This window comes from Toxotes jaculatrix, chromosome 16, assembly GCF_017976425.1.
Source record: "Toxotes jaculatrix isolate fToxJac2 chromosome 16, fToxJac2.pri, whole genome shotgun sequence".
In the NCBI taxonomy this organism is placed as follows: domain Eukaryota; kingdom Metazoa; phylum Chordata; class Actinopteri; family Toxotidae; genus Toxotes; species Toxotes jaculatrix.
In genome coordinates this window covers 21,044,439-21,058,454 of record NC_054409.1, presented here as the reverse complement: position 1 = coordinate 21,058,454, position 14,016 = coordinate 21,044,439, and positions in this window count along the sequence as shown.

The window sequence follows — 14,016 nt, the reverse complement described above, 5'->3', positions numbered from 1 at the left end:
GCAACATACAGCACACTGTTCATATCCAAAACCGTGGGTAAGCGTTTAAGCTCAAAGCTTGACACAGGAAGAAAGCAGAGTATAAGAGCATTGCCTTCCCCGACCACAGCATGAAATAATCAGCCACCATCAATGCAAAAATCCCTCTAGCAATCCCTGCTGAGAAGAAAGATTTGTCATCCCTGTTTCCCTAGTTCTTGGAGGCGAGGACAAAGGTGTGATAACGTGTAAAATGCAGAGACACGGTAAGGACAAAACTGAGAGAGAGAGAAGAAGGGAGGATGAGGGGAGAGACAAAGGGAGACAAATGGGGCGTTTTGGTTGATTGGTTTTGAGAGAGGACAGAGAGCCTGGAGCAGTCTTACAGGAAAAGTTAAACATTTTCATAAATCTGTTCTTGTGGAGTTCACCTGCGGCGGCTAGAGGCTTAAATCACGTCATGCTTGATTGGTTGAGAGGGAGAAGCCGATCCCAAGCGCAGGGGGCCACCTCCGCGACAAAAAAAACCTGTGCTTCCTCATTACACTTTCCTCACCGAACCGTCTGCAGCATAACCATTCCTCGTGCTGACGCAGGTAGAATGAGCTCATTCCCCCTCCATTCTCAAGCTGAGTGCACCAAAATTCAGAGAAGGGAGAAGCATAATAAGTTCAGACTCCCAAGTTAGAGTGCCTGCGGGCAGTAAAGTGGAGGATGAACAGTAGAGACTTGATGGAGGAAGAGTGTGTGTGAGCAAATGTTCAAAAGGGGTTACATTTGAAAAAAGTGAAAAACACTGCTCCTGACTGCTCTTTCTTCACTTAAATTTCATAAATCCTCCTATAAATATTTATTCTGAATATTTTCCATAGAGATTCTATAATTGATGATTCTTACATAAGGCAAGATGCTATAGGCAAAAACATTGTTATTTTTTTTTCATGCACTGGTAAAGTTTGAGATTTTAGGCTATTTTGCTTCCTTAAGAAATCTTCTTTCAGACTAGTTGAAAGAAAACGTCCAAAATACACATGTAGGTCTATATTTTACTAATCTTTTTCTGTTTGTGTCTGTGGATTTCAATTACAATACACATCTTCAAAGGCCATTTTCTCAAAATGAGTATATTTGTGTGCACTGAGCCAGAAATCTCCACTTCAGTAGCAGTTACATGCACCAAACTTTCCAGTTTTATATTCTGAAGGTTTTTACAGAGGGGTTTGCTCATATATCTTTCATAGACTGATTTATATAACATTTATTCCTAAAAACATGGTGAAAATTGATTTTTTATGGCTGTTGACAGTATTTTCTGATTTATGGAGTGATAAAATGAGACATCCAAAATTCCCTCTGTAAAAACCTTTGGCTCTAGTACATCAAGATAATGAAACAAAAATTTTGAACCTGGCTTTACCCAATGTTCAGATTTTGACATTTATGCAAAATAAAACATGAAATTTCAGAAAACTTTTAATACAAAAAAAATCTTAATTAAGTAATCAACTGGGGAAGTTTCATAGTGATATTTATAAGCTACATTTTTACCCTATTCACCTGTAGTGTCTTGAATTGACACACACACATGCACACCCACACCCCCCCCCCACACACACACACTCACGATTCTGGTAAGGACTCCAAATGATGAAAACTGAGCCATGCAGGTGGGTTCATGGTTCAGTTCTGCAGAAATTCTGTCTGCAAAGGCAAGGTCATTTGGAAAACATGGCACTGGAAAAAAAATCAATACATTCATTGATGTGCTGTCCAATACAGATCAAACTTGGAGCCTGGTGTATAGTTAGGTTGTGGATGTGCATCTGAGATGTGTGTGTGTGTGTGTGTGTGTGTGTGTGTGTGTGTGTGTGTGTGTGTGTGTGTGTGTGTGTGTGTGTGTGTGTGTGTCAGCCCCAGACACTAAACCATCAGAGAGTGGCATTATGGAAATGCAGGAATCACCATGAAAAGGGCAGCCAGAGGCATGCTCAGGGCAACCTTTTATATACAGCACCTAATCAGGCAAGCGACTGCCTTGGCTCCTATTTACCCTATTTATGAGTCACCCTTAAACCTGCAACTACTTCATCTAATCTCTTCTCCTCCCTCTTCATCCTCTCTGGTAAGAAAGCAGCAGCTTTTTTCCACTATTAATTGTTTTCCACCTGGGCCTTGTTCAGCTCAGCTTATTATTCAGACCTTCACTGCCAGTCAGCTGATAACCTCCAACTGCTGTGAGCAATTAACAAGAGTTCACCTACTGTATAGCGTCCAGAAGGAGGAATCCCTTTGGAGCTAGAGGAGAAACAGTACAGAGGAGGTTAGGAAAGAACAAGGAGGAAAACAGAATAAGAGATAGAAAGAAAGGATGAACAGAGGACTGTTTCATGGTTGTTCAAAGGGAAATCAATGCTAATGAATGGGGTGGTTTGTGCAATGTGGTGATAAGAAAATGACCAGAGGATGCGGCTCTGACGCGCATGTTTTTGTGTGTGTGACCAGAAACCGATAAGGATGTTTGGTATCAAGGATGGACGACCCACTCTGCAAGGTACAGCAAACACAGGTGTCCTGGCCCATTAGGAAGTGGTCTAAGCTAAAGACCTGGTCAATATCCAGGCTGTCATATCGATTACGCGACTGTGACTGGTTTGCAGTGGTTCAGATGATGCAGCCAATACAGATGAAGTGTTTCATCAAAACAGGCTTGGTCAAAACATTATCCTCCCTTGATGAAAAATGGCCTGCAGGGCGTCTTCAAAATTTTGGGGAAAATATGTAGCAGGGAGAATACAGCTGTAACCTGGGCAGTGCTAAAATTAAAACTGCCAGAGCAAACCTTGCAGCCAATTCTGAAATAAGCAGGTATAATGTTTCATTAATTAATTCACAACATCATTCACACCTCTGATTCAGTCTCAGCAAGGTGCAGCCAACATGGTCTGATTGTATGTTTAAAAAAGGTGTTTGTTTTTTTTAAACCTCTACTTCTCAAAAACTGTTGATTACGTTTTGTCATGTGGAACAAAACGTGGATATCCCTCCAGCTGCAATTCTTTTATAACCAACGCTCACGCTGCACCACACACAACTCTAGTTGGACCATAATGAAACCACAACACATTTATTTAACTAATGGGAGATTTGCTTGGCTAAACAAGGTTCCTGTTGAGAAGAATGAAGTGGATATTGCTGGTAATTACAAATGCTTTGAGAAGCCTGGCAAAGTCAGGTGTGCGGCTAGATGGTGGTAGTAGGGGGAGGTTGTTCTCCAAAATGCTAATTAAAGTGGGAAGGTGTATGAAAATGCTACAAATTAGCAAAGCGTCCCTGGTGATATCAAGTATTTTGCAGGTTGCAAACATATTTGCTCTGCCTATTTATCTGCACATATTTGTTTGGGCTCCACAGTTTCACAGTGTTACAATAAGTATGGTTGGGAGGGTGGAAGTTTACAGCAGATAACAATAGAATCAGGAGCGGCAGAGATCAAACGATTTTATTTCTGTTGTAACTGGGAGAAGGGGGCTCCTTCGGTGTCTCTTCTGGGACTACTGCTCCAGATTCTGATATCCATTTTCCCTTTGTTTTCTGTCTTGGCCCTTTGAAATATTTAGCGAGAATCCCTGACTAACACATACGCAAAAGTGTAAAGTGTATTAAGTGTGTATGTGTGTGCATTCACAATCACTACGCTTCCTCCAGGCATCAATCATCAACTGTGCGCTCAACATCTGGATGTGGACAGTCTTTCCCTCAGGACAAGAACACGTCAGATCTCTCCATTTTAGCATAGAGCTCATCTTGAGGGATTGCTTCTCCCAGCCCAGTCCTGGCTGGCCCCTCATTTTATTTTACCACTGGAGGCTCCACTGAGGAATCTCTCACAACAACTACCCCTCTCCATCTCTTTATTTCTCCATTTATCTCTTCCTCTGTTTGACCAGCACTACCACAACCTTCTCCCAAGGGTTGTACTTTGCCCCGCCTCTGCAGTAGTTTGCTCTGTTCTATACTTTCACCTGCAGATGTTGACAGTAATAAAAAATATGCAGCCACTCAGTATACCGTTTTTAAAAGGTTGATATATTTACTGTTAGATGAAACAGGTCAAACATGATCTATTTGCAGGCAAAGAGACACTTCTTTAGGCGAGAGCGAGTTATGTATGACCTCCCACAAGACTACATACAGTACAATAAACCATTATTTCATGACATCAGATAATGCTACTGAAGCCCCACAGCACCCAGCATGGCATTTAACCTCAGCAGAGCACTACCCCTAAGAATCGAGTTGCAATCTGTACCACCTTGTTAGTGCACATACACCATATGAGGCCTGTTGTATTAGTTATTCTAATGCATGTCTTGTTATCCATATAGATGAGAGAGGGGATGGAGCAGCAGATGGCCAGGGAAAGAGGGAGTCACAAATACAAAATCATCCTCCAGGAATGTGAGGATCACATTCATCAGCTGCACACACCTAGAGACTCACAGACAACACGCTCTGTCACCAAATATTTCACCACTCTCCAATTCTGCTCAATTCTCTGAGATGCGTTGGCAAGGAGCCAGTCAGCCGATTGTATGTAAAAGTTGCACAGGGATTACCGGTCGAGATTTAATCTCTGCTCCCTTTTCAGGAGTTTCCTGCTGGATCTCTGTTATCTCCAGGTCTGAGAGGTATTAAAGACTATCAATAATATGGTGATTTCAAAGATATGAATCTTCAAAAACAATGAATTATACAGGAGTATGCCCTGTTGGCTTTGAAACCACAGAGCATTTCATTAACTATTTGCACACACAGCTAGTGCTTCCATCTCTGGAGGACTTCCACATCCAATTTCAGAGTATTTATCTTCTAATAGAAAGCATTTGCTAAACTAATTGGTGATATATTTGTAAATGTAACACCACCTGGTGATTTACTTCAGGGTAACACGATACATACAAATATACAAATGAGACCCTAAGTAGATAACGAAACAAAACCAGAAAGGTATTGTCAACATTAATAGGCATGTCTAGTTTTTCTTTAAATAAGCACCTAATATGCGTTGTTAGCACACACATCCTGTAAAAAAAAAAAAACACCTGCCTATGAGTCTTTTTGAAGGCTGATAGTTATAAATTGTTTATTAATCCAGTATAGGACATTAGGTAAGATATGCTCTTAGCTGGAAAATAGATCCATTACTGTGCAACTGTATGCGAGGTTGAGGGGATAAAAAACCTTTAAAAGGTTTTCCTATTGCATCAGTTAGCTCATATTTGTAAGAGCAGCCTGGGAAGGGAGACACACAACAACCACAGGAACAAACAAGACAGCAGTAAGCTGTAGGTAAAAATACAGCCCAGGTAAGAGGTATTCTTTAGATTTTTCCACCATTGTCCATATGACCCCTATTCCACGTTTGTGCTGTGGCCCGGTGGCCTGCTTCTCCCATCTGACACAATGAAGACAGACGAGCTGCTCTGAGATATGCTCTCTGTGCTCTGTTTTGTCTGATTTTTCCTCTCCAAGGTTTTCTTCTGAGTGTTACGCACCTGCATGGAGTGCATTAAAAATGTGTCCATTTCTGCACACTCTTGTATAGCCATACGGTACTGTGCACGCTGGGATGTGAAGAAAAACATATGGCACTATCAGCAAGGTCAACAGAGATGTACTGCACATGATCCAGTAACACACATAGTTATCTGTCATCTGTGTATGTATGTCCATCTTCATATAAAGTAGTGCCCATCTGCTTGTATTAATCTAAAAATAATATCCAATCATGAAGATGTGTCATTTGAATTTATGTATATGAAGAGGAAATTGTGTGGAAAAACCTTTTTCCACTTGCTTGATCAATCATATTTAACTCAGATCAAGCTCCATGTGTTATTAATGCCTCAGATAATCAACCTGTAATGTAGGCTACATAATGAATGAATGTAAGCCACTGGCTTTGAGTAATGAAGTGAGGATGTACTTCACACTCCAAGGAAGTAGCTGGGCACCAAGTATAGCATTTGATTCATGTATCTGGCCTACTCCAAGCCCATTGGGACTGACTACAGAGGACCATTAGTTTTGTTGTCATTGCTAACTGCATCACACAGGAGACTTTGCTACATTGAGAGAATATTGCTTTCCACTTTCACTCTCTTTTCGATATATGGACTCCTGATATACTATGAGTTCATTGATTTTCACTCAAGACCTTAAAATAATCCGGAAAACCATGCTAGTGAGGACAAATTGGAAACAGAATGTATCAACAGTGTTCCATTTTTCCCTTTCAGCTCTTTCACGTCTGTCCATCAGTGGCTCATTCCACCCACTCAATCTCATCACTTGTCAAAACATTTTGCTGACTGCAGTGATCCAGGTAATAACCACTGTGGGGTGGTGCAGTTAATAATTTCAGGTGAACCTGAGAATTCCTGCCACCCCCTCTTCATTCCTATTGAAAATCAATGTCTATAATAATGAAAACTTATTGCCACTCCCGGTGTATTCTGTACAGGGCAGAACAAATGAACTGACCTGGTGTCAAACATATCAGTGATCCTTTATGACACCTGAACATCGACCCCTCTCTCACTGTTTAGTGAAGCTCTGAAAAATAAGACCAATAACACAATTTTGCAAATCCAATAACTTATTTTCACTGAGTTTACTTTTTCTGCAAAATTTTCAGTTTCCAAAAGTAAAAAGAAGCAAGCTAAAAAAAACAAAAAAAAACAAGAAGCTTGTTTTCAAGTCTGACGGGACGAGAAAAAATGGGGGAAAAAAAATATGAAACCAACACAAAAATATTCTTTATTTAACAAGTGTCGTAGATTTCAGTTTCCTTGTCACGTAAAGCAGTAACTTTCACAGGCTCTTGAACAGAAAAATCTTTGTAGCAAATATCATGACATAAAACTGGAATAAAATCACTATCCAAGTGAAAATTAGAGATGGCAGCACTCCCTGACTGGCCTATAATAGGGTTTTTATGTGCAGCCGTATAAAAAAGAAACGTAGTGATCTGTGAAAAAGGGAGAAAGGGAAGAAAAATTACAAAGCGCCTCCAAGGGCCTGTCTCGTTATTATTAGTTTTAGATGAAAAACACAAACGCTACCCAAGAGGCAGCGCCATGCAGCAGGCAGGCGTTCTCTGACATTTGAAGGGGTGGCGGATTGAGAGTGGGAGAGCTGGAAAAGTAGCAAAACTGCTCCATGAATGAAAGAAGTTGGCAAATCATGGCTGGGGCAACATTTTCTTCCCATATCACTGACTCAATGACCAAAATATCTCATGAAATCAGTGCTTCCATTTTTATAAATCATACTGTTTGTTGGGTTTATGGGTTCTCATTCAATACGGAGCTTTTTTTTTATATCTACGAAATGTTCATCATTAAATAACAGATAAATACAAACAAATCCCAGTTCTCACACAGGTGTACTCTTGAAAATCCAAGATTACATCCTCGTTTGTATATGCACCACATACAGTATGCTGTGCATTGGATTTCCTTGGGTTTACCAAAGTTCACAGAAGGCATTCAAAAGTTTGCAGCTGAAATGTCTGCAGGAAAACTGTATGGCTTTAAGAGATGATGGATGCCCGTGATATCTTGCCTGAAGACACACTTTGCCAAACTCTTTGGAGAAGGCAGTTGCATCAGTCTCAGCTCTACCTGGAATGACGAAGGAGGGAGTACAGGTGAGCAACAACAGGCAGCAGGGTAGGGGAAAAAAAAGCTGTCATGCTCAGTAGTCAACTGCCATGCTTTCACAAACAAGCCTTAGATTTGTCAGTCAGTGATAAGTTGGACAAAGTGTTAAGTGGGTGGAAGAGTGGAGGTCAACTTGTTTAACAGTTAGCCTCAGTTTGTACAATATTTAACAATTTTTTTTTATGACAAATTGCATATTCATCAAGCAAATGAGCATTACCGAATCATTACTATTTACAAATAACACAAATCAACTCGTGCACTTGATTATTTAACAAATATCCACTGTGTGCTCTGTAAAACAGCACACAATCCACACTCTCAGTGACTCAGATCCCAGATAGGTTGTTATGCTGAGCTCTGTGCAGCAGAACAGCACCTCCTGCATGCTAAGTGGTCAGCAGACATTTTGTAAGCACATATTGTTTCATCAGAATATCAGATCAACATAAGAGGCAAAGACATGCCATCTCAATCCTGGTTTACTCTGCAAGACTGACGGCACAGTACTCAGCAATCCTCTGCTCGTCTACACGTGTCAATCACGTCATTATGTGTTAAAACACAACAGGTTGGGTGGTACTAAGCGCTGACTGTCAGTTATTTCAAAATACAGCAAAGACAAGGAAACATTTATTTAGTGGCTTGCATATAAATAACACTAATCCATGGCAGAAACAAAACGTGATAATAAATTTGATGTTCGCAATCTTCTAGCCTCTACCTTCACACTATTGTTTGTCATTGAAAATAATTGATGCAGAATGGAAGAAGAAACAGAAGCATTTATTTATTTATCCAGGGAAGCTTCACCGAGAGCCAATCTCAAGCAGTTTCACACATTCACATCTGGAAGCTCCCCAGTACAGCCGCAGTCTGATCGGCTGTCCACAGAGTAGCAGTTGGAGTTAAGGGCAATGCTCAAGGGCACCTGAGTGATGGGAACTAGAGAGGGTCAAGTGCTGCTTTTACGCTCTCCCACCCAGATTTATCCTGCCAGTTGCTGATTGAACCAGTGGCCTCCACAAGCCAGCTTCGCTAGCCTTTAGGCCACCAAAACCTTAAGTTGAAAAATATGGTATTGCAAGGAAAATAGGTCCAGAACATATCTCAGCTCATAAATCTGTTGTTGATTAAAAAAACAAACAAAAAAAAAAAATTTAAATGAAGGAGAAAAGAAAAAAATGGGCCATGGCTTTGCTCTTTGACATTTAGTAGAATATGTAGCCCTTGGCCCACATCAACCCCTGAGAAGACGTTAAGTCAGGTTAAGTGACTAAGCCCCCATAGGCAAAGCTAATGCATAGATTACAGGTATAAGAACTGTTTTGACAGCTACAATATAAACTGTAATTTCCATGTGTATGTAGTGCAAATACAGACAAAGCAACAGGGTGCATGGTTCAACATGTAGCAATTCCCCTCCTAATTCATGCCATCTTCCAAAGGCAATTAAAGCATCTTGGCTCACCTTTGATCCGAAGCAGAGCAGTATGCAACACCATGTCCCATTCCCAGTCACATGTTGTCAGGTGAATCCAGTCAGGTGAATGCAGTCCTGTTGGGAACAGAGATAAATGTGCATTTTAATTAAGTGCATTCCTCTGAAAAACAGATTATAGTCAGAGGGATTACTGTTGCTCGTCTGGAGAGACTGTGTAGTGCACTGAGGTGAGTTGTATAAGGATCAAGAAAGACAAGAGGGTTACAGAAGGCAAATATTATGTTACCAAAGGAGTGATTCCATACAGAGTCCTGGAATCTCATCATCACAAACATATGGCACAGTAGTGTCACATGTATGTCCATTGCATAAATATCACATGTGCATCCAGTCTTAGCAATTGAAATATGGACAGAAACATATCAAACACTGAATATTTTCAATTTATGTTTGGTATAAGTCAAACAGATGTGTGTGCCTGTCCAATATGTCAGTTTAAAGTAGGGAAATGTGCTTTATTGGAAATTATCTGGAGTTTTTTTATTTCAAATTTTAAAAAATGAACTGTTTTCCCTGCATATCCTGCAGAGATGTTTCCCATTATTTTCAGAAAGGTTACTTGTTATTGGCACAACTTATTTTTGTTATTTTAATTCAGTACTCCAAAATGGAGTAGTCAATTTTTAGCAGCATTTTCTGAATTTTCTGACCCCCTACAGAATGATTTTAGTAGGAAATTTAAAATCTATGTCTGCTGCCTCTCCTTTTTGCTCATGACTGATTTTTCTAATTGAGTCCTTAAATTTTTTTCTGTAAAAGGGGCCAGATACTGTAGGGGCTCACGCTTGTCTTTGAGCTTTCATTGGGCAGCCTGTAACTCTGACTGAAGTTAGAATGATTGATGTCCGTATGTCTGATTATAAATCCAGGGCTTTTCAAGGCCCTACTTCGTTCCCTTATAACTAAGCCCAGTATATCTCAAACATCCTGTACTTTCAGCTCTGACTCTTCCAGTGGATTTTTTGAAGGCTCTGGATGAACTTCAGCCCAATTTCCTTGATCACTCCTCGGGTGGCATGGCTCACATTTTAAGAGTAATCACCTTGTTTGTTTTTTATTTTATTGCATCTTATGAAGCTAAACTGTATAAATCTCATACCGGACCACGCTTGGAGTATCAAAGGGCAGTCCAGGCAATTTGAAAAGTTGAAAGCTGATCTACCCAGTGGCCTGTAACTACTCCATTTCCCCCATGTTGCCATTTTTAACCAATCACTTAATTCGTTTTAAGTAAAACAATTTCCTTTAAAGTTGCTCTGAAAGATATTTCAGAGCAGACATGGATGACTGTGTATTATGGAAGAGGTCACCTGTAGTGATGAGAATTAACACCTGACTTGGCAATTCTGCCATTCCCTGATATCTATAGAACATTTTTAACACCTTTGAGCTCATTGTTTTGGTTTTGTGGTCTGCCACTTTACTGTTTTTGGCAACTGTTTTCTAACAGATTTGCTCTTATAACTTTATAAAGTGATAATATGTCACTGTTGGATTTACAGCTTTCTCTGGTGACCCCAAGAGTTAAAAAAAAAAAACATGAAGTAAGCAGCTTCAACAAAATCTTCTACTTTGCCAGTTAAATGCTACTTATTTTTCCTTTCTTTAGCATATGAGTTGCCATGAATACCTCACAACCCACTTTCTGCTACAAACATGACTTCCACCTTCATTCAAAAAGACAGGCCACGATTCAAGCATTCAGAATAAACCAACAAATAGCGAAGGCTTCACTTCTAAGTTCAGCTTTGAAAAGTTTATGAATTCCGAGCCCTCCACAGTGGCTGCCTTTGCCAAGGTTACCAACTCCTTACGTTTTGAAAATGGAACCATGGCTGGAACCATTTCTCGCAGTTTTAGATCTAAGCATTTAGTACAGAGGGCTATACTATCTTCTTGTTGCACGTTGTAGAGTGGGAAAAGTAGGTCTCTGTGCGCACTCCTCTGGCACTGTTGCAATTTTACTTTTCAAACAGAACCCTATCTGTTGTTGTGGGAATGGATTCTTTTTATCTGCTCATTATGGGTGTAGTGGCATGCATTGCTGTCTGCCACAGCTCCTTTTTTACGAGATGACTAATGATGGATGCCAAAGTCAGAAATCTTCAAATCCTACACATAGTGGCTTTTAAAAAAAATCCAATTCCAAGAGAAACTTATGTTCATCGACAGTGCATGAGAAATAACCTGTGTTCAACCAAGAACATCATGCTACTCCCTGCACTGGCACTGAAAGACATTACTGGACCAAAGTCATGTACTGCAGAATTGCCCATAATGAATATTATTCCTGGGGAGGCTGGGCAGGTCCTTCTGTGGCTGCCAGCTTTCTCAGATGTAGCAGTGGCTCAGTGTGTTTGTTGGTGAAGTGGGAAGCTGGCAGCCAAACACCTACTGCCAAAGTCCCAACTCTGTTGTGACACTGTGGGGAATTTCAGCAGTGCCAAAATGAGCACTGCTGAAAATTAACACTGTCTCTCATTTAATGAGTAGCATCATAAAAGATGAGCAGCAGAAATGATGCTCATCCTCTTTTTGTGCCATGGCGGTGAGATTGGCTGGAAAACACCAAAAAAACAGGGAGGGAATCAGATGGGGAGAAGATGGCCTGAGAAGAGGAAGAATGAGGAAAATAGAGAAATGAAACATTATGACCATAGGGGACTTCCAGGACCCATTTGACCGTATACGTTGTGACTCAGCCGTGGTGCTAAATGCACCACAAAACAATCAATAGCAATAGCACATGTCCTTAAGTTACCTGTTGTGTTGGTCCACTCTTGTACAAATCCACCCAATATAATAGACCTTCATATTTCTGCAGGTCAATATCTAAAGCTGTATAGGTCAAATAAGAAGTAGAGAGACAGCCACACTGAATTTAATGTTAAGGCATGTTGTAATGTCCTGTTCTCATGTTAAGTGGCTGCGTCTGACAGACACAAATGATTAGCTTTAACATTGGAATACTTGGTAGCATAACCTTACACGTCTGGGTTCTTAACATAGTTTCTTGCCCATCATACCATGTATGTGAAATAACACACATGGCAGGTTCCTTCATTCAGTGATGGGATGACGTCTCCTCATGAGAATGAATCACCAGCATCAAAGCATCATCCCAGGCTCATGCCTCTTCATTTACATGGCTGTCTACCATGAGCGTGGCACACAGGCACGCACACAAACAAAGAGAGAGAGAGAGGCAGAGAGACATAGGCAGGTGGAAAGAAAGGGAAATAAAGGAATAAGTCTTTGAACATTTGCATTTTTCTGAGAGCAGAGAGGTAATGCTGCAAGAAAAAAAAAACAACTTATGTCACACATCAGCCAAAGACATAAATGAAAAAAAAAACAAAAAACAGGAGATACAAAAATATAATGAGAGAAAAATGATCTCAGTATGACAGGAGTCAACATGCACCGTTGAAGCATGAGGTGCACACTGACACACATTTGACCACTTTTATTCTTGCTCACATTTAAAATGTCCTCCAGGACAGAAACAATGGCAGATACAAATTCAGTTCGCTCTACAGGTATGCTGGGTCAAGTGCTGTTTTTATGATATGTTACAGTTGCTGTGTGGAGCCAAAAGGCACGGAAAATCAGTACAGGCTCCTGACATTGATACAGAGATACACTTGTAGAGTGTAATTCTTCTCTGCTCCCAACTGTGATATCCAGATCATAGAATTTCATTTAATAAATAAAAAGATATTAAGGTTAATGGTTAATTGAAACCAGAAATCCAAACTTTTGAACACTATCAGCAATCACTTGTTTCCTGTTTGCTATCAACCATGACATTTGGATTAAAGGATCGATCCAGCAATTTAGTGTTGAACCTCCATAAAGTTGAAGGATTTGTGAGACTGATTAAAAAACAGAGCAGCCACAATCTGTACAAAAGAGGCTGGGACAGCCTGACTTTTAGTTAAAGTGTCTACAATCAGTATTTTTATAATAACAATTTATCAAATGGCAATGTGAAAACAATGTGACAATGTGAGAGAAGTGACTCATAGTGAACCAACAGAAAATTATCACCCCTGATGCTGCAGCTTCCCTCAGCTTTATGGATCTGTGCAGTGATTTTCACTTCACTGTTTAGCTGTCTGCCCCGCAACTTGGCTGTTTTCAGTCACTCACTGCTCTCATTGCGTTGATTTCAGCTGTCACAGGCAGCTGTTTTCAGTGATGAAACTCTAAAAACCCACTGTACACTATATGTGCTCAGCAACAAACAGCAGAAATAGAGAAGTTATCAACTAGCTGGTGAACATAGTGGAGCATTTCCTAGCTAAAGAGCCAAATATTTCCCTCATTCCAGGTGCAAGAAATAGGGAAAAAAAAGCTACAAAGGGAGTGAACAGCGGAGTTCTGTTCATCTCGGGAACATGACTCCAAATACATTCAACTATTATGTAAATAAGCAACTCTTTACCAACAAGTTTACGGTATTAACTATCAACTTGTTTCTATTGCTTCCAAATGGCAAAAGAAAAAAATAAGTGGATCCTACATTTCACATAATACAATGGTATCTTTCAGTAGATCCTGTCCAGTGCCTGTCAGCTTAAAAACAAAAGAATGCAGGAGAAATCTCTGCGCAATTACATGAAACAAATCCAAACATTGTTGAGTGATACATTATTGCACCAGCCCCATGGTTCTTGTCTGCCATGGTTCTTGTCTGCCATCAGCGCTGATATTTGGATTAATACCATGGAACAATTTAGTTGTGTAAACTGGACAGATGAGACTGTGTTCACAATCTTTTTCAGCGTGGGTGAGCAAAACACTATT